General features: G+C 25.1%; 1 pseudogene across 5 annotated transcripts; it reads right to left on the bottom strand.

Annotated features, from left to right (window-relative positions):
- Positions 1-4,337: 4,337 nt before the first annotated feature.
- Positions 4,338-7,308, bottom strand: LOC111311865 (lipid phosphate phosphatase gamma pseudogene; annotated as a pseudogene). 5 transcript variants are annotated; one of them, XR_002692693.2, is made up of 4 exons: positions 6,400-7,307; positions 5,179-5,406; positions 4,999-5,099; positions 4,338-4,680 (listed from the first exon to the last, which is right to left on the bottom strand). The product of XR_002692693.2 is annotated as a lipid phosphate phosphatase gamma pseudogene, transcript variant X5 (transcript). The 5 variants fall into 5 exon arrangements; XR_016342185.1 differs by having other exon boundaries at positions 4,338-5,099; XR_002692692.2 differs by having other exon boundaries at positions 4,999-5,406.
- Between the last annotated feature and the right edge of the window lie 1,335 nt (positions 7,309-8,643).

The raw sequence follows: 8,643 nt of genomic DNA on the forward strand, positions 1-8,643 counted from the left end.
AATAATTATATTTGATATTATTAAAAATTTAATATTATTTTATTTAAAATTATAAAAATAAAAGTAAAGCTCAGCAATTATACAACACCAAGAATGCTTTCAATATGCCATTTTTTGTCAAATATAGGGCATCACTAAAAAATATTTGATTGATTTTTTTATATATAATTTTTGAATTACAAATGAGATTTCATATTTCTTTATATATTTTAGTGGAATTTTTTCCTTTTTTAGAAGTTACAGTTGATTTGATTTTTTTTTTTTGATGTAGCAGATTTGTCCTATTAAATTGGTTAACTAATTTTATTAGTTAACCCAAATAATATGAATATATGTAGTGTTATTTTAGTTTTTATATAAAATAAAATACTATTTTATATCAAAAAGTGCATCCATTATTAATTGATTTTTTTCTATTGTAGTTGTTTATTAAATTTCATATAATATTTTTTTCATTTCTTATATTAAATTGCATTCTTTTTTTACACAAGAATGTTTGGATGATGTGAATTAATTTAAATACATTTAATATGCTTTATTATTTTATGTGAATTCACTGTAACTTTCAACTATTCAACAATTTATTAACTTTTTTTTTCTAATATTATTAGTCATTCTATATTTGAAAATTTGTAGAACATTTTGAAAAGTTACTTGTTTATGCAACATTTCAAATCAACTTATATATTTTAAATAGTTTATGTATTTTGAAAAATAAACATAATCATGGTCAATAGTATTTACTTCATTTAAAAAAAAATAATGTCTATTTGTATGTATATTTCAAAAAAAATATTATTTTTATATAAAGTTTATTAATTATATTATAATTAAATTTTTATATATAATTTATTCTAAAAAAAATACACTTATATTTATTTATATGTTATCGTTCATTAAAACTTGATATAAAAATTTTATTTTTTTCATATTTAAAATTTAATTAAAAAAAAATCCCATAACAAAACACGATTCTAATTCTAATGTATTTTATTTTTATCCAAATCCTCATATGTTAAAAACAACCATGTACGCTCTGGAAAATGCTACTACAACTTTTATATAAAAGTTATAGGAAAGTTGTTAAATGTTAATAAAGAATAACCAGCCCACTGTTTCCATATTTTGTTGATAGCTTGTGTAATTATCGAGAGAGAGAACTTTTTTTTTTTGGTTATATTTGTTGTAATAACCTAAAAATACTGAAAATGTGATAATATATATATATATATATATAATAAAATAACTATTGCATAATAATGGAGAAAATGGATAATACAAGTCCATGGTCTTAAAGTGGAAACTGAGAGATTTAGTTTTGAACAAGTTACGAGGTTAAAGCCAAAATTAGAGAAGGTAAAAAAATTTGAAATCGAAGGATTTTGATTCGATTCAATTTTTTAAGGTCGATTTTTTTTTTGAAAATCGAGTATCGGATTGTGTCGGATCGGATGACATGAAAAAAAATTTAAAATTGGGTCGAGGTCGGGTTTTAGGTAAATACAATCTTACTCGACCCGATATATATATATATAATTTTTTTAATTATTTATTTAATTTTATAATGATTTATATATATTTAATTTTATATTTATATTAAAAATAATATTTTATTAATTTCGAATCGGATCCGATCAGATATATTTTTATACACTGTCGGATCGAGTCGGATCGGATTCAGATATAAAAATAATAAAATAATTTATCGAATCACGATCGAATTCAAATTTTGCATATTTAAAATAGGATCGGATTCAAAGCGAGCAAAAATCTGTCTCGACCTGACCCGTTGTCATCCTAGCCAAAATCCTATCAAGTGACATCCTCCGTAGATTTTTCTCGGCTACATACAGGAAAATGACAGAACATGTACACGCATCAAGAACAATAAACATTTAAGTAAGTTTGGTATTATTTTAAGGTCACTATGTTAATATAATCATTGAGGTGTAAAGTGGTCCTATCATTTATAATATATAATCATTTTATTTTATTAACAACCGTTAATTTTTATAAATTAAAAATCATTATATTTGATATTATTAAAAATTTAATATTATTTTATTTAAAATTATAAAAATAATCATCTTTATTATAATAGTTTTATAAGTTAATGATTTAAATGTTATTTAAAGATAATAATTCATAAAACATAGTAATATTTTATTTATTTTATAATAAATATAATTAAATTAATAAATATATTTATTTATTAAGTAAACTAATTTTTATAATATAAATTATGTAAAACAATTTGAATTATAAAATAAAACTAATATATTAAAATCATAATAAAAAATAAATATATTATATTATACATAAAACATTAGAAAAAGTAAAAAAAAAAAAAACATACAAATTATTTTTGAACTTGTTATAATAAATATTAATTTAAAAATATAAAATTTATAATATAAAATAATTACAATTTAAAAATAAATAAAAAATTCAATTCATATATCAAATAGATAATATTGACTATTATTAATTTTACATAACACTTTATCTCAGTAATAAAAGTTTTTTATCTTTTTAGGTAAGAATTTGATTAACATCCAACATAATTGATAATTCTCGATGATTCAAGATAATTACCACGTAAGATTATCGAGTGTTTGTAAAACATGGTGATCTAATCATCATAAGTAGCTCACCATGATTTTTGGAATAATCACCCTATACTAAACACTACTTTAAGGGTATTTGATTCGTAAAATCTTATATTTCAAGAGAAAAAATTATTTAGAGGAAAGTAATGTTGAAGAATAATGTATGATTCATGAGTTTTGTTGACTTAAAGAATGTAAGAATTTTATTTTTGGTTTACAAAAATGTAAGATTATTGAATAAAATTTTTTATTATATTGTATTTGATAACACGTGACATTTATAATATCAATATGTAAATAAAGTGTTATCTTCGTTGAAACTACAAATTATAAAAACTAAAATTTTATATTTTCAACAAATATATTCTTACAAATCTAATTACTATTTTAAAGTTATTGTCTTTACACAAAAAACATGTAAATCAATGCCAGGGTTGAAAAGAGGGGGAGCTCTTAGAACAAATTTTATGCGTAATAATATTAAATAAATATATTTTATTTTTTCATATTTTTAGTAAATATATATTTTTTAAATCTTAGAATAGTCATCTTTTTAACAAAAGTTACATTTTTATGTTAGAAATGTTGTATTTATTGAATTTTAAAAAATATAAATTTCATGTTAAAAAAAAAGTACATTTTTATCTTAAAAATGTTATCTTTTAAACATTGACTACATTTTTATTTAAAAAACGTCATATTTATTAAATTCTAAAATGTATATTTTTCATATTTTCAACAGAAATTATATTTTTATCATAGAAATATCGAAGTTAAAAAAAATTACATTTTTATTTTAGAAGTATCATTTTTTCAACAAATTTATGTTTTTATCTTAAAAATATCATATTTATTAAAATTTGAAAACTACATTTTTTCATGTTTTCAACAAATATTGTGTTTCTATATTAGAAATGTTGTCTTTATTAAATTTTAACAAAAATATTTTTTCATGTTTCTAACAAAGACTGTATTTTTTATTATAAAAATATCATATTTTCAATAAAAATTATGATTTTTATTTTAGAAACGAAATATTTGTTGAATTTTAAAGAATATTTTTCCATCTTTACAATAAAGATCGTATATTTATCTTAAAAATTATCATTTTTTTCAACAAAGATTATGTTTTAATTTAAAAAAACGTTGTTTTTGTTTAATTATGAGCCATAATTTTTTCATACTTTCAATAAAAATCATGTTTTTAATCATAGTTGTTATAAGAATTTCAATAATAATATGCTTAAAATGTGATCTTTGTTTAAAATATATTAAGATAAAATTATTTTTCTAATATTTTTATAAAAATTAATACGATTCTAAAGTCAATAACGTTATTTATATAATTTGATAATACAATTAAGTAAATGCAAATGACAAAAAATTTTCACTTTCCCTCCGAAATCTTAAAAAGCCTCATAGATAAGAGAGTTTTTTATTACCTTACTTTCCCACTTCTTAATACCGTTTGAAATTTTGAGAATTTTGAAAAACCCAATAATCACATTGCCGTGAACCAAACTAAATAACCAAATTATAAAAAATAAGATTTTAAAAGAAAAAAATTACCTTACCTTGAACCAAACACGCTTTGAGTTGTATGAAAGTCAAACAGAAGTACAGAACATGACCGGTTTCACGATGACCGGTTTCACGGTTTAATTGAGTAAACAACCAACCACAAATTTCAGATGTTAACACGCCAAGCTGAATAAGAAAACTAGAGAATTAGACCAAGTAAATCCAATGATGATAGAAATAAACTCCATATTTCAAGAGTCAACAACAAAATATTGCAAATCTTTCATTAGATGCAAGTTTGCATCTGTCAAGCCAATAAGGCTGTAAATGATCTATGTTCTGTACTATGGTTCTTTCACTGTGGCACAACCACTAGAAAAAAAAAAGGAAACAGCAGCATGCTCTTTTAAATAAAATACAGCATCCTTAACACTGATGCTCTCATCTGGCTTCTCATGCAGTAGTGGGATGTGATCAGTATTCACTTAATAATTGAATCATCCATAGGCATAGATGCAGAGTCTTGAAGCACTGAGGTGAAGATACTGACCTGCAAAATGAAAGAAGTCATTTTCATTAACAAAGATATATCAATTTTTTTTTCAGAATTAGAATTTAAAAGCACTTAAAAAGAATGAGAGAGAGGATTAAAGAAACACCATATAGAACTGATCAAAACAGGGCACCTTTGACATAGAAACTCAATATGATGGAAAAATTAAAAATATGATACTTGAAATAATTTTCCCGAGAAGCAGCTCTATGGTAATGATAAAGCGAATAATTCTTCTGTTTTTCAATTACAAAAGACATTTGAAGATGAATTTAAGTCTATTTTCTGAATTATGCTTGAAGATAACAGTTAAACCTCCATGTCATCATAGTTAGAGTGTCCAAACCACCAGAACCAACTGGACAAGCCATTTTGCTACCATGCTGCAATGTCGTATTTCTGCATCAAATTCCAACCTGAAATTTCTTCTCAGAACATAAGTCCATTTTCCTGCTGCAGTGTTTTAAGAGTAACTCAATATATAAAAAGTTCCACCTTTCCAATTGGGTTCTAATTGAGTTATTGCACCAAATGAAACTATTGACTAGAGCTCCTCTGTTTTGTCATCCTGCTAACCATGGCCCATCACAGTAAGTATAATCATTTCACATTGTTCTTATTGCTCCATCCTTCTAAAAATCACACTTCTCATATGAGCATGCCATAGGTACCTTTGAACATAGCCAGGTCCATTGACCACCCGTTCCACCCTTGATAACTTCCCTTTTCAAAGCAAATAAACAATTTATTAACAAAAAAATTCAAGATCTCCTCAAAGCTTTCTTCAGAAAACCACCGTAATTTAATTAGATAAATATACTAGCCCACTTGTTAGAAACAACTACAGTGATTGTTTCTACACCAGTTATTCACTTATAGTTTGTAAGCTAACAAAGCAATTTTGAAGTAAAACACCTCCTTTTAACAAAAGGCAGAAACTTAGTGGTCAGTACTCACTTTCAAATTTCAATTAACAGTTGGGAGTTGGATCAACATTTCATAAAAAGCAAGGCATCAGTTAGGATCTAAAAAGAAATGAACTTAAAGGATAGAGCAGGATCACTGTCGACATCTGATGATCTATGATAACATGGAGTTTTTAGTTTTTACTATAAAGAGTGCCCAAGAACCCCAAAAGGGAATGTCTTTTATTAAATGTAGTCTCGTTTAAGATTAGTATTTACCATGAATAAGTCCACTGCTTCAATCCACAACCATTAATGCAGGATCAACAAAACAAACTAGCAAAGTGCTTGATCCACGTTATAAGTGAATGCCAAAAGATTCAAGGAAATTTTCTACATGAAGCCAAATGAGCTTTTATATGGATTCAACATATCACAGTAGAACGCATAGAAGTGAAAAGAACATAGTCATTAATAACATGATTCAAGATCACATCTCAAAATGTCAGATAATGACTCTTCACTTCCTAACAATATGAAACTAGAATTAAGAATACAGAACTACCTCTATACAAACATACAAAACGTGCTTTTATATCACATTAACATAAAAAAATGCAAGATTGTTTGTGAAATTGGATCCGTAACTCATCGAAATGTGCTAACAAACCGCCACACTTACATTATTTATGGAAATTATCAAATTGGCACAACAGCAAAGTAGCTCCAATCACAAAATAATCTTTCAACTCTCCAAATTGAATAAAAGATCGAACATAAAATTGAAAGGAATAACAAAATTTTTCCATACCTGATTAGTTCCTATTAATCAATTGCTCTTGGAAGCCATAGCTTTTCTGGCAGCCATACCTTTCCTAGCAGCTCTTGCGTTATCATATTCAAACTTCAACACATCTGGTATATGAGAAGTATCCTTAACATAAAAAAACCTCCCAAAGGCACTCTCTTCAATCAGAGGGAAATAACAGAAAAGCTTAGAATTCACCACCCAAAACCAAACCCCACCAAGAAAAATCCCCAAAGCAGCTCCAGCAAAAACCTGAGCCACAGTATGGTAACCCAAATAAACCCTGGAATACATAGTGAAAACAGCCAAAGACCAAGGCAAAAACAAAGCAGCCCACTTGGTTCTAACTTTCCAAATCCCACCAATCCCTTTACATGTCAAAAGGGAGTAATAAACAGCAAAGAAGAACATATATTGAGAGTGACTAGAAGGCCAACCATGAGAATCACACATTTCTAAAAGAGCACAGGTTTCAGGCCTGGCTTGTTGAACGGATTTTTTGATGAGTTCATTAATGAACTGAGATATTAATAGCCCTAATGCAAAGAACATGCCTTGAAGCTCTCTACGGAAGATAAAATGAGAAACGAAGCCACCGAGGGAAATGAAAACGGGGACTAAAGAAACCCAGGCTAAGAAATGGCCTAGTCGGTCACCTCTTTGATACCTTACATGGGTTAAAGTCACGGCTTTTAATGGATGATGATGTGTTGTCATGGGGGAAATTTGATTGAAGATTCGATCTGGGTTTTTGGAAAAGTTAATTTTAAGATTAGTTTCTTGGGAGAACTAGATCTTAAACTAGTGTTTCGGTGTTTGTTTCTCGGGAAACTGCCGATAAAGGTGGGAAGAGGGAGACAGTCAACTAAGGAACAAACAGTCATACACGGAGTTGCTACTCGTGGGAAAGAAGGAGCGCACACGTTGATAGGTAAAACACTTTTGTATTTTCTTTTTCTTTTTTCTTTAATTTAATTCACGATCTTAAATTTTTTTTTTTTTTTAAATTGAGATTATCAAGTATCAATTCGATAAATCCCTACTTATTAATTAGTTTTTTTTTTTTTTACATTTATATCAAACTCGATATAAATGTTTAAAAATCAAAACTAATTCATTTTCTTATTTTTTATCAATAAAAATATTTAACTAAATTTAAAATTTAATTCAATTAATTTATACAATCACTCTTAATATATAACATTCAATAAATCTAAAATTTTAAATCTTAATATACGTAAATCTTCCTTTATTTTATATTATAATTTCTTTTATATAAAAATAATAATTGTTAAGTGAATTATACTTGTTTAGGATTTAATCAATTAGGAAATTAGCAAGATTATTAGAGCTTGTACCGTTACCAAGAGTATCATTTTCCAATGAATAGAGATGAATAAAAGCTACTATTAGTTTTTGGTATCAAATAATCAGTATCTATTCTTAAGTAATTAAAACTTACTAAGGATTATTGGATTAGGACATTGGTATATGTTTGACTAAAAATGTTTTAAATAATTTTTTATAAAAAAATAAATAAGAATTATTTAAGGTGTAAAGGATAAAAACCTCTTAAATAATAACTTCATAAAAATTTTTTAAAATTATTTAAAGTATTTTTAATAAAAAATATATTAAATAATTTCATTTAATTTTTTATAAATGAATTATTGAAAACATTTTTTATACTAAACATCATATATAAATCAAATTTTTTATCAATAAAAACTTATAATTGAATTGTATTTATTTTTAGACATATATTTTTAAAATGATAATTGTTATTTCATAAATTTTTAATCAAATCAAATTTAAAAATAACTCTATTTCTTATTAAAATTCTAAAAAATCATAAGAAAAAATGAATTTTTTATTTTAAAACTTTAAATATTATTAAAAATTTATCAATTTTATCCAAAATCAAATTATCTTAATTAAACATTAAAATTAAATACTCAATAATAAAATTTTGAATGAATTCTTTCTAATCAAACATTCCTTTAAAATTCTTTATTCTCTACAACTTTAACCCAAATAAATCTCCAAAAATTAGAACCTACAACATTGTGTATTTGTTGAAGTTGAATATTGGCTTGTATAAATAAAAACTCAATGAAAAAAGAATGGATGTGACATGAATGGACAGTAAGTCGAAAAAAGTTGGTGAATGAATAATAAAGAAAACTGACGAAAGAATGTGTGAACGAGAATGACGAGGAGAGTTGGGATAACTACGTAAGAGACATA

Source organism: Durio zibethinus, chromosome 1 (genome assembly GCF_047325235.1).
Source record: "Durio zibethinus cultivar Kanyao isolate XHJ-2024 chromosome 1, ASM4732523v1, whole genome shotgun sequence".
Lineage (NCBI taxonomy): Eukaryota > Viridiplantae > Streptophyta > Magnoliopsida > Malvales > Malvaceae > Durio > Durio zibethinus.